The 27,547-nt window shown below is 49.7% G+C and overlaps 1 protein-coding gene across 1 annotated transcript in view; it reads left to right on the top strand.

Annotated features, from left to right (window-relative positions):
* Positions 1–27,344, top strand: part of NXNL2 (nucleoredoxin like 2) — a 40,262-nt gene extending 12,918 nt beyond the window's left edge. Inside the window, exons 3-4 of the transcript XR_011431227.1 lie at positions 24,093–26,326; positions 26,435–27,344. The gene's annotated coding sequence lies outside the window, so the exon portion shown is untranslated. The remainder of the gene's footprint in view (positions 1–24,092; positions 26,327–26,434) is intronic.
* Positions 27,345–27,547: the final 203 nt, after the last annotated feature.

Genomic DNA, 27,547 nt, shown 5'->3' with positions numbered 1-27,547 from the left:
GCCCTTGAGAAGGTGAGGGTTTGACTCAGATGGGACTCTGGGTGCAGTGTTTCAGGCTCAGGGGTCTCCAACACCTTCTCAGATTAACTCAGCGAAGCTGGGTGGCCCTCCCGGGGTGGCACAGCCCTTACCTTTCTGCAGGTCCTTAGAGGGAGGTGGGGACACCTGCCTTAGGGCCATCGTCCCCAGAAGAAGGCCGGGGCTGGCAGAAAGCCTGTGCAGAGAGGGAGCCTGCAGCTCGCTCAGCAGTCACTGCAGGGCTCCCTGTCTTTCGTCACCAGGACTCTGACTGCAGAGCTGCACACAGCAGTTTAAAGCATTTCCAGGGAATTCTGGCCTCAACGAGGATGTTTTTAAAAGGTCGCTCACCTTCTGCATGACAGCCCCCCCCTGGACCAGCCACACGCCTCCGTCTGCCAGCTCTGACGTGCTGCCCGGCGGCCTGTCTTCACCATGGAGATGAACCCTGGGTGCCATCCACACTCCACCTGCCACCGGCTCCTGCCGGCTGAGGGGCTGACTGCTGTGGCGTTGGCTGGAAAGGCCCTGAGGCTGTGGACGTGGGGCCCTGGGTCATGCAGAGCACTGGGGGCGGGAGCAGGGCTGTGGGCTGAGAGCACGATTTCCTTTCCAGGTTACAAAGTCTCAGGCTGCCTCCAGACTCAATCCCAAAGTACAGGTGATAAACAGCACTTTTATGACTCCGGTTTACATAAAAAGTGAATATTTCTGTGACGGGACTGATGGGCAAGTGACTAAGAGAGAAGACAGCTGCAGTGGCCAAAACCATCGCTGGGCTCCTCCCCACATCGTCCACGGAGCTCCCACAGGTGACAGGAATGGACAGTGGGGAATGTGCAAAAGGCATGAACAGGTGCGTTTCAGAACCGGGGACCCAGCGGGCTCACAGGCCGTGAGGAGACGTCCTCGCAGAGGAGATGTTGCTTATTGGCCAAATATTAAAATACACACAGACTGAGGTCTCTCCACGTGTGGGGCCTGGGTCAGAATACAGAGATAGACCGGCCTGCCCTGCTCGCGGCTCTGCACACCGATGCGCGCACGCACACACACAGGTGCACGGCAGCGCCCTGTCCTGACCTCTGTAGCCTATATTTCTCCCTTCACCGTGTCTATTACTGATTTCTTCCTGTTTGTACATTGAGAGCTTCTCCCGTCTTGCCACTGCTCAGGCCTGAAGACTAGGCGCCATCTCTAATTCCCGCTTTTCCCTGGCATCCCACACCTGGCTCCTCAGGGCTCCCATCTCCAACCGCCCACCCCTCCTGTGTCCACCACCAGCCCTTCCTCCAGACCCCTGCTTCTCATCAGACGGTCACTGTCGTTCCCTGGCCAGGCTCCTGGCATCCACTCCTGACCTCCTAGGATGTGTGGTCTACACAGCAACTGGAACGATCCTTTGGATGTTGAAATCTGATCGTGTTGTTTCCCTGCCTTTCAAGGCCTTGAACTAAAGTCCAAGCGCTCCCTGTGACCGCCCGCGGCTCTCCGTTTCTCTGCACTCGCTCGCTCCACCCTCCTGCCCCTCTCCCTGGAGGGGCCCTCTCCATCTCTCTGCAGCACTCACCCTTCAAACAACTCTTTTCTGCCCAAACGGCTCCCCAGAGACGTCTTCCCTGACCTGCTACACAAATGGTACCCGGCTCCTTATTGTGCTTGACTTTCATCAAAGCCTTTCTCTGAGGTCATCAATCCATCTTGTCTAGCTGTCTTTCTTTCTTTCTTCCTTTTTCTTTTGCTGAGGAAGACTGCCCCTGAGCTAACATCCGTGCCCATCTTCCTCTGCTTTCTATGTGGGACGCCTACCACAGCATGGCTTGCCAAGAGATGCCATGTCCACACCCGGGATCCGAACCGGCGAACCCCGGGCTGCCGAAGCCGAGCGTGCACAATTAACCACTGTGTCACCAGGCCGGCCCCTCTAGCTGTCTTTCTGTCTATTGTCTGTCTAGCTATTATCTAACTAGCTAGCTATCATCTCTCTCTCTCTCTCTCTATCTGTCTATTATCTATCATCTAGCTATCTATCATCTATTGTATCTATCATTCTAGCTATAGATCATCTAATCTATCCATCTATCTGTCTATCTATCATCTTTCTCCCCAGCCAGAATGTAAGCTCTTTGAGAGCAGAAATTCCATTCGTCTGGTTTGTGGGACTGCTACGTAGTGGATACTCCCTATCTGTTGATGTACTGATTTCTTGTTAGTGTCTACTGAGCACGCTCACGTGTGGGCACACTCTGTCTATCCAGTCCTGCGTCGATGGACTTCACGCTAGTCTTTCATTAGCTAGTAACACTAGCTAGTTTAACTTCACTGCTAACAGCCCTGCCGTGGGTGTCCTCGTACATGTGGCCTCCAGCACTTCTGTTGGAATGTAATGAACTTGTTATGAATTGGTAAAGAATAAAAAGGTAACCCGTGTTCATGTTTCTGACTGGCTATTGTCCCGTCACGATTTAGGAAATGACCCGTCTTTCGCCCGTGGTGTTAGTAAGGGGTTGGACTGTGACTTAAAAACACAGGCTTCTCTTGTCCAGGTGACAGTCCAGGGGCGGTCCCAAGGCTGTGCACACTGCTCGCTCCACCCGGCGCTCTCCTCCCTCAGGCAGGGCGTGCGGCCCGGGAGGCTCCTGGGACCCTGAGCACCTGTGTCTCCTGACATTGCCTCGCCTGGCCCAGCCCTGCCCCAGGTGTCGTCCTTTCCTGTGAGACCCCAGATCACTGCCATGCCTGTGCCAGGCCAGGGGAACCTGGAGAAATGACTTGTTGGTAAGTCAGAGATGACCCAGGGCCTGGAGATGCACACCAGGCACGTGTGGGTATTTGGGCACCTGAAATACGGCTAGTGCGACTCAGCAACTGAGTTTTTAGTGATGCTTAATTTTAATTAATTTACGTTTACGTTTAAGTGACTGCATGTGGGTCGTGGCTACTGCATGGGACCACACAGGAGAATTCACACGCGGGATTCTGCCTCCGTCTCCCTGGCCCAGACTCAAGTCACGTGCTGCGCCTGAGTGTGAGAGCGCCCGGCTGTTGTCTCCACGGGGACAGCGGGCGCCAGATCTGCAAGCAGCCAGGAGGCTGCTGCTGGAAAGGGACGCCGGGCCCGGGGGTGGTCAGCAGTGGGGCCACGGCCGCGTGTTTCTGCCCACATTTCTATCTATTTGTGTCTCCTCCTGGTCTCTCCAGGTGGCACACTTGTCGGTTTGTCACATCGTACTGTTCTAATTTCTGCATCGTTATAATGTGTCTTAACTTCTGGTAGAGCCGCTTCTTCCCTTGTTTGCATTCCTAGTTTTCAGAATGTTTAAACTCATATTTTCAGAGTTTTCTTGGGTTTTCTCATTTATTTAGTTTTTCCACGACGAGCTAAGCATCAGTGTCTCGTTCAGAAGGGGAACCTGTTGCTTTCACGTGGCTCCACATTTTATTTAGAACAGGGTTGGCGAGAACCGACTCCTCCGTGTCAGAGCTTCTGTCCCGCCCTGGGGCCTGGTGGCCTTTACTCAAGTCCGCGTCGGCCTCTGGCGCGGTTTTAGTTTCTCCGCACAGCCCTGTGTGGTCTTGCTCCTTTGCGCATGTGCTTGTTGCTGTCACCTTTGTAAAGAGAACGCTCTTCCTTATTTGTTCCCCCTCAAGCTGGTTTTTATTTATATGTAGAAAGGAGGCTCCCTCAGCGCGTGGATTGTCACCAGCCACCTTACGTGTTACAGTGGCTCCTCCACGACGTTGCATTTCCTGGGCACGCGTGGCACCAGCTTCCCGCAGTGATGGCTGTGTGTGCTTCTCTTCACTGTTGTCCTCTCTGTGTTCTTCTCTCACCGTAAAGCAACGTTTAGTAATAGCAGAGAATAAGGAGAATGTTTCTGGTGTTTAACTATCAAGCTTGATACTTATTTTTGGTTTAAGATACGCTTTTTATCTTAAGAAAATATCCACTTACTAACTGTTCTTAAAATTTAATCAGGAATTGATCTGAATTTTTAAAAATGCCATTTTAGCTCCTCTGCAAATAATTATGTGGTTTTTCTTCTTTGACTTATTAATGTGGTGAATTATGTGAATAGATGTCCTAATTTGAAGTATTCTTGCATTCCTTAGGAATAAATCCTGCTTGGCCATGGTTCATTATTATTTCAATCAGCTTTAGAATTAAATTTGCTAATATTTTACTGAGGCTGTTTGCCACAAGTTTCATCTACAAGATTGCTCGTTTTGTGCTATTTTTTTCAGTCAGTCCTTTTGTGCACAGGTCTCACCGTGCACGGTGACGTGCCCCCGTGGGATGTCGACTTCTGCAGGGGCCAGGCCCTGGTGCCTGCTGGGACATCGTCCTCTCACCAGCCTCGTGTGCACTGGGTGGCTTTTCACTGGTTGGAACTCTTGGTTTTACGCTTTTCAAAGCTGTGTGTTTTTCTTTTGGCAAACAGAGAGCGGGACGCGCTGCTGGGGGTTGGATGCTCCGTCTAGACGGAAGCTCTGCGGCGCCTTCCTTCACGGCCTGCCTCTCCTCTGCTCCTCCTTCTGTGAGATGGAGACGTCATCGCCTCCTCATGAGGCTGTGGGATTAAATGTATTACTCATATGCAGACTTCTAAGAACGGCGCCAGGCACACAGTAAACACTATTATGAGTGTTTGCTATTGTTAGGGTTAATGCTGTTATTCATTAGCGCCAGAGAATGCCAGGTTTAACTGGAGGAAGCCGTTCCTGGCTCGATGCCTCCCAACGTCAGAGCTGGAGCTGGAGCTTGTGGGAAGGAGGCCCCGCTGGAGACAGGAGCTCGGAGACCTGGCCTGGGGGTGGGAAAGTCTCAGGGGCCGCTGTGCTGGCCTGCAGGCTCGGAACCATGCTCGCTTTTTTTTTTTTTTTTTGAGGAAGATTAGCCCTGAGCTAACTACTGCCAATCCTCCTCTTTTTGCTGAGGAAGACTGGCCCTGAGCTAACATCTGTGCCCATCTTCCTCTACTTTATACGTGGGTCGCCTACCACAGCATGGCTTTTGCCAAGTGGTGCCATGTCCTCACCCGGGATCCGAACTGGTGAACTCTGGGCCACTGAGAAGTGGAACCGTGTGCACTTAACTGCTGTGCCACCAGGCCGGCCTGGAGCCGTGCTCTCTTGCTGGCTGAAGCCCTCTCTCTTGTCCGCCGCCAGGGGCTGTCATCTGCCTCGCTAGCCTGGGTGCAAGTGCAGGTAAGCGGGCCCTGCTGCTCGATGCAGCGGTTGCCATGGCAGAGCTGCTGTTTCCAAGCAAGGGTAGGATTAACCTGGCATCTAACTCCTTGGTCAGTGGATTTAGTCCCGTCCTGTGTACTCATCAAGGGCTTTGCTCTGTCAGATGGAGTCTCGGAGCCTCGAGCATGAAGGGATGTCCCAACCAATAAACTGCTGCCCCTCCAAGAGTCGAGGTGCAGGCCACAGACGTCCCCCAGAATCGCCCCTGCACAGCCACACGAGGGAAGGTCAAATCTGTCCAGAGGGAAGCCTCCTCCCCATCACAGGACACTCGGCAGGAGTTGAAGCGGGTGGTGAGAGCTTGGTCACAGAGCACCTGGCTTGGAACCCTGGCCACGTGGCCCGTGTTCGACTCTGCCTTACAGACTCATATGGTCACCCGGTGGATGGATAAGGTGAGTAGATGTCTGGAGTCTGGGGGACGTGATGTGTGTGCCCAACGAGGGAGGGTCCTCCCATCTGAGTGGCCTGTAGAGACGGTTCCTGAAAAAGGAGTGGGTGAGACGTTCACAGAGGGGCCTGAGGGACAGAGACAGGACAGGGAGCAGACACCACCCTATTCGCTCCTGGAGCCAATGATGATAGGAATGTGGAGGCAAGAAATGACCCAAGGGGTCAGTGGAATCTCACCACGAGTGAAGTGGGTGTCAGGCCAGATGAGTGCGGCCAACGCCAGGCCGGGGTTCAGGTGGAGGGCGGGGCATGGGGCTGAGGCCCGAGGATCCTGAGTGGATCCGCGAGGAAAGGCAAACTAGTAAAAAAAGAGCAAAAGACACAGTCCTTGGCTATTGTTGTATATAATAGCTCAAATGAAAGTAAGAGATGGGCCAAGCTCCTCTGTGACCAGTGGGAACCACAGCCTCCCGTCTCACAGCCCCACTGAAGGATGTGTTGGGGATCCCGATTCTGGCCCGACCAAAATGGCAGCCTCGGGTCTCAGAGCCATTTCCAAAGGAAAACGGTGTGTCAGAGCAGCAGAGGACCACGAAGCCTGGACTGCGGGCCCAAGTAATGGGGACAGATGGAGGGCAGCATCCTGGGACTTGTGCCAGCCGAGTGGGAATCCTAACTAGTTACTAAGAAATGGGGCAATAATTGAGCATCAGAACAAAGGTCCTTGTGCAGCACTCCCAGAGGCTGAGGGGACCAAGGGCGTCCCTCCTGCCCCTCGACATCTGAGGCCCGCAGCCCCTCTGCTGGTGTCGCTCTAGCTTGGGGGAATTTGGAAAGGTTTGAGCCAAAGTTGGCAACAGGACTTGCCCTGCATTCGCCGGGGTGATGGTCCCACAATCAAATCAAGAGAAAGATTGACGGGGGGGCCAGTGTCCCTTGGCTGGTCCCTGCTGGGGACACAAAGCTGTGCGCATGTGAGTATGAAATGTCAGAGGTGGGGGCCGGCCCGTGGCCAAGTGCTTAAGTCCATGTGCTCTTCTTGGGCGGCCCAGGGTTTTGCCAAGCTCTGATCCTGGGCACGGACATAGCACCACTCATCGTCAGGCCATGCTGGGGTGGCGTCCCACGTAGCAGAACCAGAAGGACCTACAACTAGAATATACAACCGTGTACTGGGGGGCTTTGGAGAAAAAGAAAATAAAAGAGGAAGGTTGGCCACGGCTGTTAGCTCAGGGCCCATCTCTTAAAAAAAAAAAAATAAATGTCAGGAGTGGAGAGTTTCTGGGACTCTGAGACACGGAGCCCTGTGACCTGTGGAACCAAACCTACTGGTGGGGTCCCAGCAGAGGCCACCATCACACGGAGAGGCCACAGGAACGCACGGGTCCTAAGGCGGAAGTCTGGATGAAAACTGGAACGTTTCACCAGGCTTTCTGTGAAGAAGTTGCGTCTCCCTCTCTGACTGTTTTCTGGGATGTTGTCTGTCTGGGGACACTGCCCCTGCCTGTTATTGTAAAACCAAAGCCTGAGGGTGAAGCCCTGAAGGGTGGGCCACAGGGGCCGCTGGGGGAAGGTGGAAGTTTGGACAAACCCGGCGTGTCTGCACGGGCTGCATGTGGAGTGGCTGGGTCGTTTTGGCTCGGTTGTGTGGTGGCCGGATATTTCCTCTCCTGAGCTTCGTGAAGCGGAAGGCAGCGGCATCTGTCCTTCAGGCCACATTGATTGGACACGTCGATGGGAACCGGTAAGACTGCCGGAGCCCTCGGAGCTGGAGCGTTGGTGTGGACGAATTCTGCACAGCCACAGCCTGTGTGGGGCGGAGCCGGGGCTTATGACAGAAGCCTGAGCGCCACCCAGCGACATCCAGTGGGACTTGGACTGAAGGCTTCCATGGGAGGGGCAACGACCAGCTTGCTATCTGACGTTAACTGAAACGGCCCTTATGACCGAAGGACGACATAAAATCATCCTGAAATGACACAGCCGTGACGTCTTGGGTCATGTCAGAGAAACGCTCCAGTAGAGGTCAGTGCCCAGGAGAGCTCCACACTAGAGCGGAAAGGGTGTGTAGAGGATGGCGCCCCGGTGGGCGGGTGGGGGATGCAGAGAGATACTTGGCACCTTCAGAAGCAGGTCGGGAAGCTCCCAGACTCGGAAAGTGGGGTGGTGGCTGCCAAGGCTGGGGAAGGAGAAACGGGGAGTTGTTGCTTCACGGGTGTGAAAAGGTTCTGGAGAGCTGTTTCATGACATAAACACAAGTATACTTACTACTGAAATGTTCACACAAAGTGGTGAAGATGGTAAATTTTGTGTTTGGAGTATTTTACCACAATGAAAAGAGCAAAAGATCTGTATAGACATTTCTCCAAGGAAGATACCCAAACGGTCAAGAAGCACACGAAAAGATGCTCAACGTGGTTAGTCATCAGGGAAATGCAGATCAGAACCACAGCGAGAGCCCTTCCCAGCCCCTGGGCGCGGTATAGAGAGGGCTGACAGCAAGCGATGGGAGGGGGCCCGAGCCTTCACACTGCTGCTGGAGCGTAAGATGGGGCAGCCGCCTTGTAAAGCCGGCTCAGAGTGTCTGTAGAAAGTTAGTGCAGACGCACCATGTGGTCCAGCAATTCCACTTACATATACGCCCAGGAGAACTGAAAACATACGTCTATGGAAAAACTTGTGCACGAATGTTCATGGCAGGATTATTCGTAAGAACCAGACAGTGGAAACAGCCCAGGTGCCCATCAGCCAGTGAACGGATAAGCAGAATGCGGTCTACACGTACCTTAGAATATTATTCCACTATGAAAAGGGTGGAAATTCAAGGTGGATGAACCTCAGCAAAAGGAGCTGGTCCCACAAGACCATGTATTGTATGATTCGGTTTATATGAAAATGTTTAGAACGGGACCTCTGCAGAGGCGGAGATAAAGTGGGTTGTTAGGACTTGGGGTGGGGGGGAAGACTATGGGAAACGGGGAGTGAGTGCCCGTGGATGCAAGCTTTCTTCTTGGGGTGACAAATGGTCTAAAATTAGATTGTGGGGCTCTGAGAATACACTAAAAACCAATGATTCGGACACTGGAATGGGTGAATCATATGGTATGTGAATTATATCTCAATAAAGCTGCTAAAAAATAAAACCAAACTAAAAAACACCCCAGAGACATCATTACCATACATCTGCTCTGCTGGAGATGGAGGGGATGAGACCGCTGAGCTCTCCATCTGCAAGACTGACGGCCCACGGGAGGCGGCGTCACCCAGGAAGAAGCAAGGGAGGCCGCCGGGGCTGCTGTGTTGAATGTCATAGAGGAAGGGCTCGGGTGTGAGGTGGAGGTCTGGGCGGTGGCTTCCTTACACAGTTATTCCGGGCGGGGTCCCCAGAAGAGCAGTTTTCAGCTGATCAGAATGGGGACAGGAGCCAGCCTGGCAGGAGTGTTTTCTGGGCTTCCAGGAGTTCCCGAAAGGCTGCGTGAGCTGCTCCGTGTTCTGGAAACAGGGGTGGGGGATCCTGGAGGGCCGGTGGTCTGACTCAGATGACTATCAAGGCCGTCCTGAGGACAAGACCCTGGGGACAGAGATCTATCTCATTGTCATGCTGATGCGGTATACATTGTTTATAATCATTCCTTCTTGATAATTCCTTAATTGATTTTTAAACCATGTTTTTGAGCTTAAAAAAGATTATCACAAGATGTGAAGTTCCCCCTTTATTCTCGTGAACTGGGTGAGAGAAGGTGCAGAAGAGCCTGGACAGTGGGGCGTGAGCCCCCGCAGGGCCTGCAGCAGCCGCCCCATCTCCTTGCCGTGGACTGGGCCCTCCTGAGCTCGGCCTGGAGGGGGTGGGGGCTGGAATGCACGGGGGTCTCTGCACTCTTTTACACCTGCTTCACCACCTGCTTTTCCTTTGCCCTTTTGAGGCTCCTGTCAGATCTCACTGAAGCTCCAGGAGTGCCCCCGGTCCCCCTGGGAGGATGCTGTCCCACTCCGGTCTCCTTGGATGGGAGGGACCCCCCCAGCACTGGGAAAAGAGGTGGAGCTCTAGTCTCCGTAGGACTGTGGGGCGGCCTCTGCTCCCTCCTTGACCTTGTGGGCACAGGAACCCGAGCCCCAGAGCCTCCTCAGGCCACCCTGCCACACCCCCGCCAGGATGTCTCCAGGGACCACCTGCTCTTGACTTGCAAGTGCTGCAGCAAAGAGGGATCAGCGGTCCTCCACGTGGTGGTAGGTAGGGGGTCCCAGCTTCTAGTGCTGGAATGTGTCCCGGTCCAGACCTGAGCCCCAGGCCAGGCTTGTGGCCGATGGTCATGGGCACTGGGTGAGGGAGGGGCCTCACGATGCTGGGGGAGGCCTGGGCGGCCTGGGCGGCCTGGGGCAGGGGGTGACAGAGACAAGGAGGACGGACCCAGAGGAGTGTGAGGGGAAGAACAGGGAGAGGAGAGGGGCGAGAGGAGAAAGGAAGGGGGGAGAGGAAGGGAGGGGAGGAGACAGGGGAAGAGAGGGGAGAGGGGCGGAAGGAAAAGGAGAGGAGGAGAGAGGGGAGTGGGGGGGAAGGGGAGGGGAGGCGGGGATTCACGTGGAGGAACAGCTGCCCCAGGAGAGGCGTGCCTGTGCCTGTCGAGCGGGGACACAGTGTGAGGCTGAAGCGCATGGGCTTCTGAGCCGTTCCTGGCATCAGGACGAGGAGTCCACTCCCGGTTCTTTCCCTGTGTGCTTGTTTCTGCTGTTGATGGCTTTCCCTCACTCTTCGTGGCTTTCTGCAGCCTTGAGGCCTAAGCTTGGGTTTAAAATAAGATGCGGCCTGAACGCAGCCTTTGTAAGAACACTGTGTGCTTCTGCGGAGAAATGTGGGTTCCCGCTCTGAGAGTGTGGGGACCTGGGTGCTGGGGGAGCCTCTCATGTTCCGGCCTGGGGATGAAGCTGTCATCCTCGTGCACAGGGACAGGGGTGTGCAGGCGCCCGGTCGCTTCCTGTGGTGCAGGGGCTCCAGCCCAGGTGGGTGGGCAGAAGTTCTGCTTCTCCCACCCCGAAAGCCCAGAGGCCAGGATGGGGTGGGAGTGTTTGGGGCGCCTCCCTGGCAGGGGTGCAGATGGCCCCACACAGACCTGGGGTCATGGCAGCCTGCTGAATGTGAGCAGGACCTAGGGGAACCCTGGTGGCCCTGAGGGCAGTACTGGGCTCAGCAGCAAGAGCCCATGTCTGAGCCTCAGGCACCCCCACTTGACCACCACCGTGAATCCGGTCCTCACTGAGCCCCCATCCGGGTTCAGCCTGGTCTTCACAACCTGGGGGGAACGCGGAGAAATTGGTAAAGCCATAGGAAATGACTGAGAGTTTGGGACATGCTGGCCATGAAGAAAGTTAGGGGGCAGAATGGTGGAGCACACCAGAGAGGTCCCCCGGGAAGGCACGGGGCAGGTGCCTCATTTACAAGAGGAAGTGGGATTCAGCTATGACAAAAACAACGGACCTGGCAGCGGGGCAAGGAGCCAGCCCGGCTAGGGGAAGGGCTCCTGGACCCCAGGACCAGGAGGGCCTGGCGCCGCCGACTCAGGTGCCATCCCTCCCTGGGCGGGTCTGTAGGTCCACCGCCCCGCCCTGGATCTTCCTAGCTGGAGAATGTGTGAATGCGAAAAATGTGGCACACATGATGCAAAAAAATGGACCTTACAGACCTGGCCTCTTTCTTTTTATTAATACAATTGGTTTGGTCATAAAAGTCATTTATTAATTATAGGAAATTTGGAAAACAAAAACAGGACAGAAAGAATAAAAACGGCCTGCGGTCTCCCCACTCGGAGCCTGCGGGCCGGAATGCGCGTTTCCCCTCGGGCGGCTCCGAGGATGCTGCGGGCGGGCCTGCGGCGTGTCCACACCGCCCCCTCGCGGCCACCCGCGCCCGCCGCCCCGCCGCCAGAGCCGCCGCTTCGGGGCCGAACTTGAGATCCGCGGGGGAGCGGACTCGCGGGGCGAAGGAGCCCGGCCGAGCCGGGAGCTCCAGCGAGGGGCCGCCCAGCCGTCGGGGCGGCCGGGCCACAGCGGTGGGCGGGCGGAGGGGCCGCCGGCCAGAGCCGGCCCTGCAGGCGGCGGGTGGGCGGTCCGAGTCCCCGTCGTGGCGGTGACAGAGCCACCTCGCTCCTGCCCGGAACTCGGGAAGGATGATGGGACCCGGGGACCGAAGACGGGATTTCCTGCTAAGAGGGGGCGAGAGGGAACATCCAAGTTTGGGGCGTGTTGGCAAATGTGACATATTTGTCCCGACCAGAAGGCGAAGCCGGGGGAACAGACGGAGGGTCCCTCTCCTCCTTCCACCCCGCTGATGCTGCCTTTCCCTGGCCAGCACTCCAACGCCTCAGGGTGTCTCTGGCCTTTCCCCGCTCTTCCTCAGATGAGACAAGCTCGACGTGCCCCGTTCCCTCTCTCCCCCCTCCCCTTCCCTTCCTCCCCTTCCACTTCCCCTCCTCCGCCTCCTTGTCCTCGGCTTCTCCTCCTTTTTTCTTCTTGTTGAATTTTGAAGAGACTTTATTTTTATTTTATTTTATTTTTTTTTAAAGATTTTATTTTTTTCCTTTTTCTCCCCAAAGCTCCCCCGGTACATAGTTGTGTATTCGTTGTGGGTTCTTCTAGTTGTGGCATGTGGGACGCTGCCTCAGCGTGGTTTGATGAGCAGTGCCATGTCCGCGCCCAGGATTCGAACTAACGAAACACTGGGCCGCCTGCAGCGGAGCGCGCGAACTTAACCACTCGGCCACGGGGCCAGCCCCGAGAGACTTTATTTTTTACCTTTTTATTTTGGGACGACTTTGGACTTAAAGTTGCAAAATCAGTGCGGAGAATCCCCATCTGCTCCCCCAGTGTCCGTGTCTACACAGTGAGGATGGTCAGACCGGAACCGCCCCAGGCAGCGCTGTGGAGGACCCACCCACCTTACCCAGGTTCCCCCTGGCTCCGCTGAGGCTCCCTCGGGGCCAGGAGCCCGCCAGTCTCACAGGTTGCATTTAGCTGTCATGTGTCCTTGGTCTCTTTTAGTCTAGAATATTCCTCTGCCTTTCTTTGTCTTTCAAACCTTTAGACTTTTGAAAAGTAATGGCCAGGATTTGTCACATGTCCCTCAATTTGGGTTCCTCTGATGTTTTCTCACAATTAAATTTAGGTTATGGGGCCAGCTGGGTGGCACAGCAGTTAAGTGCGCACGTTCCACTTTGGTGGCTTGGGGTTCGCACGTTCAGATCCCAGGTGCGGACGTGGCACCACTTGGCAAAAGCCATGCTGTGGTAGGCGTCCCACATATAAAGTAGAGGAAGATGGGCATGGATGTTAGCTCAGGGCCAGTCTTCCTCAGCAAAAAGAGGAGGATTGGCAGTAGTTAGCTCAGGGCTAATCTTCCTCAAAAAAAAAAAAAAATTAGGTTATACATTTTTGGCGAGAATACCGTAAAAGCAATATGGTGTCTTCCTCAGTGTGTCATACCTCGAGTCCCCTAATGTCAGGATGTCACCTCACTGGTGTTGTTGTTGACTGGGTCGCCTGGTAAGGTGGGTCCGCCAGGCTTCTCCTCTGTAAGCTTGTTATCTTCCCCTCTTATGAGTGCATGTTAATGTAACCCTGCGAACCCAGTGAAACGGCCGGGCCTCATCCCGTCCAGGCTCACTATGTATGTCCCTCTCACATCCCGCCCTTCCCGAGTCACGGGGTAAGATGCTCATAAAGGCAGGCAGTGGACCCAGTGGTGTCTTGAGAAGGGCAGCCACACATGCTCGCCCTGGGATAGGTCAGGCTGTGGTCGCTGGAATGCCAATGTGAAGCTTGTCACTTCCACGATGTGCCCACGCCCCCCTGCCCAGCCCTAATCCAGTCACCATAAAAGGACAGACAGCTAATTTTCCCTGGCCTCATCCCAAGACCAGGGCACTGTGTTCCCAAAGGCTAACTTGGCTCAAATCTCTTTGCCTACTAGGGTGATTTTTCTGCTGCTCTGGTGGAATTGCCATTTTCAGTAGCTGAGAGAAATTCGGAATTTGTTTCCCTCAGTGGGAATTACCACAGTGAGGTGCATGGTTACTGGAAGCTGTTATTTTTCCATTGTGTGGATCCTTGAACAAATGACCGTAATTCATCTTTTAAAAGGATTAGTCTTTTTCTACAGGATGCGATCCATGGAGCAGCTAGATATCTAGATATAGATATCTCTTGTCCGTCTTAATTCTGTGTCTTTACAGCTTTGAGGCAGAACACAAATGCACAAGGAGCCGAGCCAGCAGCAAGCGACTGCAGCTCCAGCAGGGAGATTTATTACTGCTGGGCAAGTGAATCATAGCGGGCCTCCTGGGCCACGTGGACTCTGAGCCTGTGACCTCAGTCAATCAGATCAGGCTAAATATACACTCAGAGCATGGACAGAGGCCACCAGCTGCCACCTGGGTTTTTAGTGTCTTCTTCAGAAAGCGGTGAATTCTTCCTGGCATGCAGCTTCCTTCACACAAAGCTGAGGGGTCATCTTTGCTGATTCCTGGAGGGAAGCTCAAACTGCTGTGAAAATACATCCCCAGGTGTATTTGGATTGACAGAATTTTAGGAAAAAATTCTATTATCTTCTTAGAAAAAGCTCCCCCTCCCCCAAAACCCCATAACATGCCACCCTTCATAGGATTATCATCCATGATTATTCTGATGACCGGAGGCATGAACGGTGACTCATCTTACTGATATTTCTCTACGTTCCCAGGGGAGTTTGTGCAATCTTTCTGGAAAAAAAGACCCTCTCAGACCTGTGATGTTCATCAGAATATCAGAGAGGTTCAGGGTTGATAACCTGGCTGGAACTACCCCCCACCCCCCTCGCCTCCAGCCACCCCCAGCCCCACCTTGGAAGAAGGCCACATAAATCCCCAGGACGGCTGAAGACCCACCCAGCTAGTCAGGCCCTTCAGCCCTCTTGTGTCCCTCCGCTCTTGAACCGGCTCTGCTCCGGGGAAATGCTTTCTCACACCTAACAGAGTCGCTCGTGCTGACAGTTGCGTGTTGTTCTTTGCTCTGTTTAATGCGCAGCTTTAGAACCACAGGGCGCTAGTGGGGGAAGTTTGCTTTGCGCCCAGCCTGCTAATTTAACAGGGCAGAAGGGTGGGCGTCCCCAGGGAGACCAGAGGCCTGGGCTGCTGCCCCTGGGAGCATTTCTCTTCCACCCTATGGGCTTTGCGGAAGATATATTGAAATCTCTCCATAGCCTCCATGTTTCAAGTTGAGACGATCCTTTAGCCTTTCCCAATAAATATAATTTTCCAAACGCTAGGTATTTTCTTGATATTTTCTCCCAGCTCTGTGTACAGATAGAATCGTGGGGTACTGTGCTGGTCTCAGAGCAAGCAGCAGGCTCTGCTATTACTGTCTGGGAGAGTGTCCTCATCCTTAATAGTCCGTTAATCAAATGAAACATCGCCAACACAGTCCGTCTGTCAAGGACCTTGGAGCCGTGGAGGAGATAGTGATATGCTTAGCGGTGGACTGAAGCTGGGTGTGAGGTATGGGACGTGTGTGAGTGTTGGGGGAAGTTGTGGCACAAGGAAGGATGTCATTATGTCTGTGGGGTTTTAAGGGAAATTTTACAAAAAGTAGGGTGTTTTAGCTGGCTCTGGAAGTAGGGGCCATCTGGCAGAGAAGTGGAACAACTCACTTTTAGTCTTCAGTGTTCAGCAATGTTTAAGCACTGAAATAATGCTTTTGCTATTTTTTTTTGTGTGTGTGTGTGTCTGTGTGCACTTGTGTCCATGTGCATGTGCATGTCTTGAATGACATTATTTAGAGTAACAAGACCACATTAATTTCGGAAAGATCATGGTTGCAATGTGGAGAATGAATTGGAGGGCTTAGTAATTTGATAAGGGGTTAGTATGCAAAATGTATAAAGAACTTATACAACTCAATAGCGAAAAAGAAAACAATCTGAGGGCTAGCCCAGTGGCATAGCAGTTAGGTTCCCATGCTCCACTTCAGCGGCCTGGCATTTGCCAGTTTGGAACCCGGGTGTGGACCTATTCACCACTTGTCAAGCCATGCTGTGGCCAGCGTCCCACATATAAAGTAGAGGAAGATTGCATGGATGTTGGCTCAGGGCCAATCTTCCTCAGCAAAAAAAGCCCAAAACAAAAAAACCCAATCTGATTAAAAAATGGGCAGAGGATCTGAATAGACTTTTTTCCAAAGAAGACATACAGATGACCAACAGACACATGAAAAGATGCTCAATGTCACTAATCGTCTGGGGAATGCAAATCAAAATCGCAGTGTGTTGTGACCTCACATGCGTTAGGATGGCATTATCAAAAAGACAAGAAATAAGTGTTGGTGAGGGTGTAAACTATTTGTAGGAATGTAAATTGGTGCAGCCACTGTGGAAAATAGTGTGGAGGTTCCTTAAAAAATTAAAAATAGAATTACCATATGATCCAGCACTCCCGCTGCTGGGTATAGAGCCAAAGGAAATGAAATCAGAATCTTGAGGACATGACCTGCGCTCCCAGGCTCATCGAAGCGTTATTCACCGTAGCCAAGGTACGGGAACAACCTAAGTGTCCATCCATCGATGAATGGATGTAATATATATATATATACACACAAGGCAATATAATTTAACCATAAAAAGAAGGAAATTCCGCCATTTGTGAAAACGTGGATGAACCTGGAGGACGTTACGCTAAGTGAAGTTAGCCGGACAAATACAGAAAGATGGACGCTGTCTGATCTCACTTATAGGTGGAATCTAAAAAAGCCAAACACGTAGAATCGGAGAATAGCACCACGCTGTTCTGTGCCAGTCTCAGCCTATCGATAACTAATGTTGTGGCTGGACTGGCCTTGTGGTTCTTGCTATGAGTACAAGACTCTCTTCAGCAATAACCATCAGGAAACTTTGAAAGAGACAGGGTTTGTCACTCACCCGTCCTGGAAGTACATGGCGTGCCTGGGAACCACAGGGAGGTCGCAGAGGGGAGAGAGAGAGAACGCACGGGGGCCTGGGGCTCTGCTTTAAGTGGGGTCAGGGGTGGGCTCCTGGGTTTTCATGGGCTCACTCTTTATTGGTGAATTTAAAATATAACAGTGGGAATTTAAAGTTCAGAAAGAGAAAAAAAAGCAGTCCAAATGGTCAGCTATCAAAATCAACCAAGATCTCCGAAACAAAGGAGGCTTGGTGTTGGGGGAGGGGCTGGCTTTTTATCTAGTTGTGTGGCCAGCCATGTGTCTATTGAGGTAGCCATCTTGGAAGTGGATGTTTCTTTGAAGTGGACGCCTTGGCAATCAAAGCTTAAGTCAGGCACTTGCATGACAAAAAAGAAAAACCACTGTCAGGGCTTACACTACACAGGGTTATTAGGGATGGGGGCGCATATGGGGGTGGTGCGGGTGGGTGATAAGGGTTTGGTCAAAGAGCTTGGTCAAAGTTATAAGATGAATAGGTTTTAGGGATCTAATGTACAGCACGGTGACTATAGTTAATATTATTGTACTGTGTTCTTGAAATTTGCTAAGGAGATAGATCTTAAATTAAATCTGCTCACACCCCCCTCAGTGATAGCTAGGTAGAGATGATATATGTTACTGAGCTGGATGGTATTGGTCATTTCACAATGTACGTGTATATCAAAACATCAAGTTGTACATCCTAAAATATACAGTTGTCATGTGTCAATGATATCTCAATAAAGCTTTTAAAAATAAATAAATATAATTATAAAAAATTGAGTCTCTTTTAGACAGCGTACAGCTAGAACTTAAAAAAAAAATCCATTCTGCCAGTAAGCTCATGCGAGTGTGGGGATCTGCCTAAGACTAAGTCCCCCTGGAATTTTTAACTCTTAACATGTCCACGTGAGGCCTCCAGCAATTCATCAATCACACTTTGTTTTCTGATTCCGTTGCTGGTTCCTGGGGAGGTTTCTGCTCCTGGGCTTTTGCTCCTGGAAGTGGTGATCTCTGCATCTGCTGCCCATCTCCCCACATCTTTTGAGCAGTGATTTATCCTGAGACCTCCACTATCTGATGGATCTAAAAATACTTGTTGATTTTCGGTTTCTTCTTGTGAAGATAGGAGTGATGTCTTCTTTTTTATTTTATTTTTTTTAAAGAGTTTATTTTTCCTTTTTCTCCCCAAAGCCCCTGGTGCATAGTTGTACATTTGTTTTAAGTTGTGGGCCCTTCCAATGGTGGCATGTGGGACGCCGCCTCAGCATGGCCTGATGAGTGGTGCCATGTCTTCGCTCTGGATGGGCCCCAGCGAAACCCTGGGCTGCCGGGGCAGAGTGTGCGAACTTAACCACTCGGCCACGGGGCCAGGCCCGAGTGATGGCTTATATGCAGGATCAGAAACTGGACATCTTCTCTCTACTTTTGAAAGATAGTGTTGCTGGGTATAGAATTCTTGCTTTTTAGTTTTTAAATTTCAGTACTTTGACTACGTCATCTCCCTGTCTTCTGGCCTCTACGATTTCTGATGATAAACCAGCTGTTAACCTTCTTGAGGATCCCTCGTACATGGTGAGTCGATTTTCTCTCGTTGCTTTCAAAATTCTCTCTCTTTGGCTTTCGAGAGTTGTGATTCCTCTCATGTGGCTCTCTTTGAGTTTATTCTCCTTGGATCTTTTTGAGCTCCTTGATTATGTAGAGTCACGTCTTTCCTCAAATTTGGGAAAATTTCAACCATTATTTCTCCCGGCAGTCTTTCTGCCTCTCTCTCTCCTCCGCCGGGGAATCTCGATGTGCATATGTTGGTATGCCTGATGGTGTCCCAAAGGTATCTGAGGTTTTGTTAGTTTTTCTTCATTCCTTTTTCTGTCTCTTCCTCAGGCTGGATATCCTTAATTGTCTTATCTTCAAGGTCACTGATTCTTCTGACTGCTCAAGTCTGTTACTGAACTCCTCTCCTGAATTTCCCACTTCAGTTATGCTTTTCAGCTCCAGAATCTCTAGTTGGTTTCTTTCGATAATTTCCATCTCTTTATTGATGTTCTCTATTGGATGAGCTATCATTCCTACACTTTCCTTTAGATTTTTACACAGTGCTTGCTTTATTGCTTTGAGCAAATTTAAAATAGCTGATCTAAAGCTTTTGTCTGGTAAGCCCAACATCTGGGCTTTTTCAGGCAGTTCCTATTGATCACTTTTACTCTCTGTGTATGTGCTGTACTTGCTTGTTTCTTTGCGTGCCTCATAGCTTTTTTGTTGAAAACTTGGCATTTTGTATGTAACAGTGTGACAGTTCTTAGTTCTCCCTTTTCTGTGGGGCTTGCTGTTGTTGCTTCTTGTTGTAGTAGCAGCTATTTGTTTGCCCAGTGATTTTTCTGAACTAATTTTGTAAAGTCTGTGTTTTTGTCATTTATGGCCACTCAAGTCTCTGTTCCATTAGCTTAGTGGTCAGCTAATGATTCAGCAGAAATTATTATTATTTTTTTGAGGAAGATTAGCCCTGAGCTAACTATTGCTAATCCTCCTCTTTTTGCTGAGGAAGACTGGCCCTGAGCTAACATCCGTGCCCATCTTCCTGTACTTTATACATGGATGCCTACCACAGCATGGCTTTTTGCCAGGCTGTGCCATGTCTGCACCCGGGATCCAAACTGGTGAACCCTGGGCCACCCAGAAGCGGACCATGAGAACTTAACCGCTGCTGCCACCGGGCCGGCCCCCAGCAGAGATTCTTTATATGACTGGGACCAAAAAATCTCCCAGTCTTTGCTGAGGAGCCCTGTGTGTGTGTTGGGACACACCTTCAAGTCTCAACCAGGCAGTCTGCAACTCTGCCTTAGCCTTAACTTCCTGCTTTCACAGAGACCTTTCTGGCTCAAGGTCAGCCAGAGGTGAGAGCTGATGGCCTTCTCAGGTCTTTCCTGAGCATGTGCACAGCCCTGGGCATGCATGTGGCCTTCTAGATTCCCAGAAATATGTGGGAGCTTTTCAATGCCCTTATTTCCCAAAGCTCCTTATTCCCTGCTCTTGCCTCTACACCTTTTCAACCAGTCCATCGTGTACTGTTATCCATTGCCTCATGCATCAGTGAATATAATATTTGCCTGTAAAGGTTTTTGACAAATGGTCCTCGGGTAGCAGCTTTATCACTAAGCCAGAAATCAAAGCCTTTTGAATGTATCTTCTAGGGAACCACAAGACAGATCAAATAATGGCAATTCTTTGCCAATAAAGTCCATTCTTCTCCCTTTGGTACCTGTACGAGGGATGTAGGTTGTTATTTTCAAGGCTGACATTCAGCTGGGTCATGGGTGATGGAATAGGGTAAGTTAAGATGCTGAATATTTACGTAGATTCAGGTATTTTTCTGAAATAAGTGGTCCCCCAGTTACTACAAGGCTTTGGGTAGTTTCCAGAGTGCCAAAAAAGTTGATTCTGCTTGTTTTATAAGAATTGCTTCTCTGGAACAACAAAAGACCCCGAATAGCCAAAGGATTCCTGAGAAAAAAGAACAAAGTCGGAGGTATCACACTCCCCGATTTCAAATTATACTACAAAGCCATAGTAACCAAACCAGCATGGTACTGGCAGAAAAACAGACACACAGATCATTTGAACAAAATTGAGAGCCCAGAAGTAAACCCACACTTATGGACAGCTAGTATTCGACAAGGGAGCCAAGAGCATATGATGGAGAAAGGATGATCAATAAATGGTGTTGGGAAAACTGGACAGCCACGGGCAAAAGAATGAAAGTAGACCATTCCCTTACACCACGCACAAAAATCAACTCAAAATGGATTAAAGGCTTGAATGTAAGACCCGAAACCATGAGACTTCTAGAAGAAAACACAGGCAGTACGCTCTATGACATTGGTCTGAGCAGCATATTTTCAAGTCCCATGTCTGACCGGGCAAGGGAAACAAAAGAAAAAATGAACAAATGGGACTACATCAAACTAAAAAGTTCCTGCACAGCAAAGGAAACCATCAACAAAACGAAAAGACAACCTAACAATTGGGAGAAGATATTTGCAAACCACATGTCAGATAAGGGGTTAATATCCAAAATATGCAAAGAACTCATACAGCTCAACAACAAAAAAACCAACAATCCAATTAGAAAATGGGCAAAAGATCTGAACAGAGATTTCTCCAAAGAAGAAATACAGATGGCCAACAGGCATATGAAAAGATGCTCAACATCATTAGCTATCAGGGAAATGCACACCAAAACTACAATGAGGTATCACCTCACTCTGGTCAGAATGGCTATAATTAACAAGACAGGAAGCAGCAAATGTTGGAGAGGGTGTGGAGAGAAGGGAACCCTCGTTCACTGCTGGTGGCAGTGCAAACTGGTGCAGCCACTATGGAAAGCAGTTTGGAGCATCCTCAGAAAATTAAGGATAGATCTACCATATGATCCAGCTATTCCACTGCTGGGTATTTATCCAAAGAACTTGAAAACACAAAGGCATAAAGATACTTGCACCCCTATCTTCATTGCAGCATTATACACAATAGCCAAGACTTGGAAGCAACCTAGGTGCCTATCAAGGGACGAATGGATAAAGAAGATGTGATATTTATACACGATGGGCTACTACTCAGCCATAAGAAATGGTGAAATCCAGCCATTTGTGACAACATGGATGGACCTTGAGGGTATTATGCTGAGTGAAATAAGTCAGAGGGAGAAAGTCAAATACCATATGATCTCACTCATAAGTAGAAGATAAAAACGACGAAAGAAAAAAACACATAGCATTGGAGAGTGGACTGGTGGTTACCATTGGGGAAGGGGGGAGGGGGGAGGGCAAAAGGGGTGATTAGGGTCACATGTGAGGGGATGCACTATAATTAGTGTTCGGGTGGTGAACATGATGTAATGTATCCAGAATTTGAAATATGATATACATCCGAAAAAAAGAAAAATTAAAAAAAGTATTGCTTCTCTGGATATGTGGAATTTTGGGGTCTCTTACTCTGCCATTTTTGCTGTTATTACTCAAGAGTGAGTTTCTTAAGAGTAAATAGGTCCTGTATTTTATTTATTTATGTGTCAAGCAAACTGTTGGTCACATGATAGATGTTTGTTACATATTTATTGCATAAATAAATGCATAAATCAGTAGGAGACAGCTGAGAAGCTTGGCTGTGACTGCAAGTAGATATGGTAGCTGGAGTGTGTATAGTTTTGAGGGAGGTTTTTTTTTAATTGAACATGTTTATAGGGTGTGGGAAAGAAACCACTAGAAGGGAAAGTTTAAGAACCTTCATTTACCACATGGCCATGTCCGCCATCTTTATTCTTAGCAGCAGTGGACACTGACTTAGGGCCACCTCATGTAAGGACTTTTCTTTTATGCCTGTTCCCTTACTTGTTCCTATAGTAGATGTTTATGGGTAAATAGGTTATTTTTTAAAGTGGCTGTCTTGAGGTAGAATTTGCATACCATAAAATTCACTTGTTTTAAGTGTATAATTCAATGATTTTTGGTATATTTATAGAGTTGTGCCACCATCACCACAATCCAACTTTAGAACATTTCCTGTCTCAGAAAGACCCCTCAGGGCCCTTTCCATCACCCTCGTCCTCTTTTTCCCCTAGTTTCCAGCAACCAGAAAGCTGCTGTCCGTGCCCCTGGAGTTCAGGGTCTGTACTCGTTGAGGGAGCTCGAATGCAGCCAGATAGTTCCTCTCGGGCAGAGCGCAGAGCCCACATGCACCTTTTGTACTCCCACCATAAGCCACGTTATCTTGGAAGCCTCAGCTGACCCTTTTCAACAAGGATTCCCGGTAGAATAAACCCCCAGTGCCCCAAGACAACCAACATATGTCATAAATTAGCTCATCTCCTCTCCATTTACAAGGGCACCAGCCTTGTAGCATTCTTGGGAAAACTGAGAAAGTAGTCACTCAGATGGCTAATTGTCTTGTGGGATCCTGACTGAGAATGGCTGTAATCAGGACCAAGCCTTCCCGGACTTCTGAAGCCGTCATCACGTCCACAGATGATTACGTACCACCGCTCTACGCCTGGGAACCCTGTGTCACGCACTGTGGGAAGCCGAGGGCGCAGGATTCCCACCCTGGAGGGGCTAATGTCCTCTCAGGGGCTGCTAGTGACACGTTTGCACATGTTATCGTCAGAGAGGAAGATAAAAGATTTCCAGGTGGCAAGAGGATCCTTTTTTTGCCCCCCAGAAGTCCCACTAAGTGAACGTAGTGTCCTAGAGAGTTAAGCTGGCTGGGCGCGACCAGACAGACATTTCCCCGATCTGTATTCTTCTGGGGCAGAGCATTTTAAATTTCTTTCAATGTAATTTTTTATGGAAGCCAAAGATCAGCATTTGACCGGCCAGGAGAGGTGGTGAGTCAGAGCAATCTCCTCTGTAGCGGCATTGATCTGTCCGGGAAGCTGACCTCCAGATTGTCTCATCCTCCTGGGTGGACCCCCGGAAACGCCAATTCATTTCATGGAACGCACGAGTTAGGAACAATTAGGAAAATATATTTGCATAACGGGAAATAATCTCAAGCACATGTGAAAATACATTAAAAATACCATCAGGCATTGAGCTAAACATCCTGCTGCGTCTGGTTTTTCCAAGAGTCATTTGCTCCTCATTCATTTTGTTTTCCACCAGCTCCTGCTGGATAATTGGTACCAGGTTTTGAATTAAAAAAAAAATTTAGAGGATAAAAACTCAATATTGAGAAAATTCTACCCAATATTTGTGTATGCAGGTGAGTTAGTAGAATGATTGGCATCAGTTCACTGTAGCAGCAAGCACCTCCTTCAAGGCAGGGCGAGGGGGCAACACTAGAAAATCACTAACCTTGCAAGTCAGTGGACAGGATAGTGCAGGAAGTTCTCCTCTTGTGGCGGAAACCTCTCTTCACCCATTGCCTGCTGGCCATTCTATATTCTAGCCCGTGGGGAGCTATATTCTGGCCTCTCGTGGCCTCACTCTGTAATGGGGAAATGGGGAAACTCAGTCAACTAAGAGTTCTCAATCCAGTCTCAGCTGCACCATTACCTGGGGATTTTGGGCAAGTCAAAGATCTCTTTTGCTGCCTTTTTCTCATCTGCAAAATAGGGATGATAATATTTCTCCTACTCGTGTCACAATTCTATTCCATGAAAAGCAACTGAGTGAATAAATATAAAAGATAATTCATTGTTTTGCTTGAGGATTGTGTATTCATTATGCAGTCTCTCAGTGGGCTATAAGATGATGGTTTCCTTATGACAGCCAGCCTCCGGGATGGTCCCCAGTGATGCCACCTTCTGGGATTCATGCCCTTGCAGGGTCAACCTCCCACAGTTGTACCAGGATTGTTCTGCGTGACCAGCAGAATATGGCAGGAGTGATGTTATATCACCTCTGAGGTCAGGCTGTAAGAGACACTAGTGTGGTTCTGCTCAGTCTCTTTCTCTCTCTTTTTCTGATCACTCTCTTCAGGGGAAGCCAGCTGCCATGTCATCAGCCACCCTGTGGAGAAGGCTACATGATGAGGCCTCTGGTCAAGAGCCATGAGAATGAGCTTGGAAGTGGCTAGTCCTTAGAACTAGATCTTCCAGCCTCGGTCCAGCTTCAGACGACTGCAGCCCTGGCTGACTGCTTGACTGAAAGCTCGTGAGAGATCCTGAGCCAGAAAGACCCAGCTGAGTCGCTCCAAGATTTCTGACTTTCAGAAGCTTTGTGAGTTAATAAACGTTTGCTGCTTTCAGCTGCGAAGTTTTGGGGAATTTCTCCTGCAGTGATAGATGACTGACACATTCCTCGAGTAGAGGAGCACGTGAGTGTGTTCACAGGATCAACCCAGAGCTGTTCACACGGAGGACGCTCAATTCAACCAAGACGTGAAAAACAGAAGTCAATGTGAAGGAAGGAACGGCTGGAAAGCAGAATGGGCACACGCACACTAACGATTCATTCCCGGCTGAGGCTGCCGGTCCTGCACAAACGCCCAGAATGACACCAGAAGTGACATTTCACCAACTTTCATGCCCGCTAGCAAATGTGCTTCCAGGTGTGACAAGCCGAGCTGTTTCCCGTGGGCTCCGCCTGGCACCTCTCCTTATGCATGCAGTTCCGAGAGGGACCCTCTGGCTGTCACAGCCTTTCAGAACAAAAGATGACCTCGGAAGCCCAAGAGTGAAAAGGCATCATCTCACCACTAAGAGGAGATTCATTATATCTTTCAGTGTAACCGCCGTCCACGACTTCCTGTCTCCGTGCCTGGTTTTCTTGTCCCATCTTTCGTCACATCCTAGTCACTGCCCTGGTGTATTATGGGAGATTATATGTAGATGTGTGTTACAGGGTCTTGACCCTGTGCAGTTGTAGGAGCTGGCTAAGCAATTGTCTTTAGGATGATGCTGGAGCCCGTGGTCCACAGGGAGGCAGCTGGAAGGGACGGCGGATTGATGTGGAGGGCAGCTGGCAGGAGCTGGAACCTGCAGGCACAGCTGGAGCCCATGAGAGCAGCCTGAAACGCACGCCCATTCTTGTTGCCTCAGACCTAGGGGTGTGCCAGTCCTGCAGAAGCCAGAGCCTGTCTTTCATCAGCGAGCTAAACACGCACCTCAGGCCCAGAAGTCAGGGAAACTGGAGGGAGTCAGGGGAATGTGTGCAATAGCCGGCCTGGAACAGCCTCCCCGCAGTGAGGTGAGTCAACAGAGAAGACACGTGAGGGAGCCTCCAACGCCTGCGGCTTCGCTTCCGTCCCCAGAGAACCTGTCTTGTGGCCTGCCCTGACCAGAAACCCAGGGGAAGGGCCTTCTGGGAAATGTGGTCCTGAAAGACTTCGGCCTCAGACCTCTTTTACATTCTTAACAATTATCGAGGATCCCACAGATCTTTTGTTCACGTAGATTATAGCTATCAATATTTATCATTTTAGAAATGAAAACAAAGAGATTGAAAAATATTAGTTAGAAATAAGAATAATAAACCATTAGACGTTAATATAAATAACATCTTCTTATCAAAATAACTATATTATCCAAGATAAAAAAGATTAAGGAGAAGAGGAACATTGTTTTATGTTTTTCAAGTATCTTTTTTTTTTTTTAAAGATTTTATTTTTTTCCTTTTTCTCCCCAAAGCCCCCCAGTACATAGTTGTATATTCTTCGTTGTGGGTCCTTCTAGTTGTGGCATGTGGGACGCTGCCTCAGCGTGGCCTGATGAGCAGTGCCATGTCCGCGCCCAGGATTCGAACCAACGAAACACTGGGCAGCCTGCAGCGGAGTGCGCGAACTTAACCACTTGGCCACGGGGCCAGCCCCCTGTTTTTCAAGTATCTTTAATGCCTATCTTAACAGAAAACAGCTGGATTCTCGTATCACTGCATTCAATCTGTCGTGATGCCACTCTTTGTGTAACCTCTGGAAAATTCCGTCGTAGACTCAAGAGAGAGTGAGAGTGAAGAAGACAACAGCGTCTTAGTGTTTTCATGAAAATCGCTTTGACTTCACGACCCCCTTGAAAGGACGTTGGAGACCCCCAGGGGTGGTTGGACCACACATTGAGTACTTCGAATACTGGAGAAAAATGCTTAGTCTTCTAATTTTGATGAAGTACTGGGGAAAAACACATAAATTGGAAGTTGTAGTTCTTAGCCTCTGAGAGAAGCTCTACAGAGCCTGTGGTTATCCACGTGGGAAGCCCCAGGGCGATTCTCTGAATGGTGTAAGTCCGACTAACATGCCTGTGGCTCAGTTATTTGGGTTATTTAGGTATTTCTCCCTATGATTCCAAAAATTCACGACCATATTCTCCTTCACCTTGTCTCTGCAGATGCCAACGAGAAAAGAGAAAAGAAGTGGAAAGAGAGAGGAGAACGGGGCAGGAGGAAAGGACAGAGCGACGGCTCCCGGAGTTTGTCTTCGCAGACACTCACTGTCACTTTGCCGAGACAGAAACAGGCTCTGGAGCCATTTGTGTGTCCTCAGAAGAGGCCGCCTTCCTAGCCGGCTCACTGGGCTCTGGGACCAGTTTCCACACATTCCCGGAGGTCACACATGGTGGTCGCAGAAGTCCCTGATGGGGGAAGTGGCCTCGCTGTGGATATTTACACATTTTCAACGCTCCTGGCCCATCCCTGCTGTGTTTTCCAAGAGGGTGTAAAACCAAATTATTGCGCCATTTGCCTGTTTGTCACTGAGGTTTTCATGCTCAAAATATTTTTCCAGTCTTTTTCAAGTGCTATTTCTTTTTATATTATAAGGCAAAACTCTTCTCCCAGAAAATATGAACATATTTATCAAGAAGCTAACTACTGCTCAAAATGATAATGTAAATTCTTGTAATACCCTTTTTATAAATCAAAACTTTTATTTGGAGTAAAAATCCTTTAAAACATCAACATCTTTTCACCAAGCCCTGGTCGCTAGCCCAGTTTTCAGAAGTATTTTGGAAAAGTACCAGCTTGTGATACCAACCATGCAGACAGTGTTTGCACACGGCCACATTTTTAGAGTCATTACCCTGTCACTGAACCTTTATGGAATGAAGATAATGTCATGGTCAACGTTTTCCTTAAAGGAAACTTTTTAAATGCAACATGATTCTCTTATAAATTATTATTAAAATTATAAACACTTTCTATATCAAGTCTTTTTCTGATTCTAAAACGGTTGCATATTTTTTGTACCAAAGTTGGATAATATAGGACATTAAAAAATCACCTGCAAACTTACCACCCAAACATAACGTTTTAGCATGTGTCCTTCCATTCGTTTTTCTAGGTCTGTATATGTATACGGTGTACACAAGCGTGCATTTACATTTGTATGACTTTTAAACAAAATTGAGTCCAAGTCTTGATAAACCTCGGGCGTCCATTCTGAGTGCCTCAGTGAGCTGAGACCGTCCTTGCTGGAGAGGAGGAGCTGGCGGGTGTCGCTGTGG

This window comes from Equus caballus, chromosome 23, assembly GCF_041296265.1.
Source record: "Equus caballus isolate H_3958 breed thoroughbred chromosome 23, TB-T2T, whole genome shotgun sequence".
NCBI lineage: Eukaryota > Metazoa > Chordata > Mammalia > Perissodactyla > Equidae > Equus > Equus caballus.
Note: the sequence above shows the minus strand (reverse complement) of the source record. Positions and strands in the feature narration are given on the sequence as shown.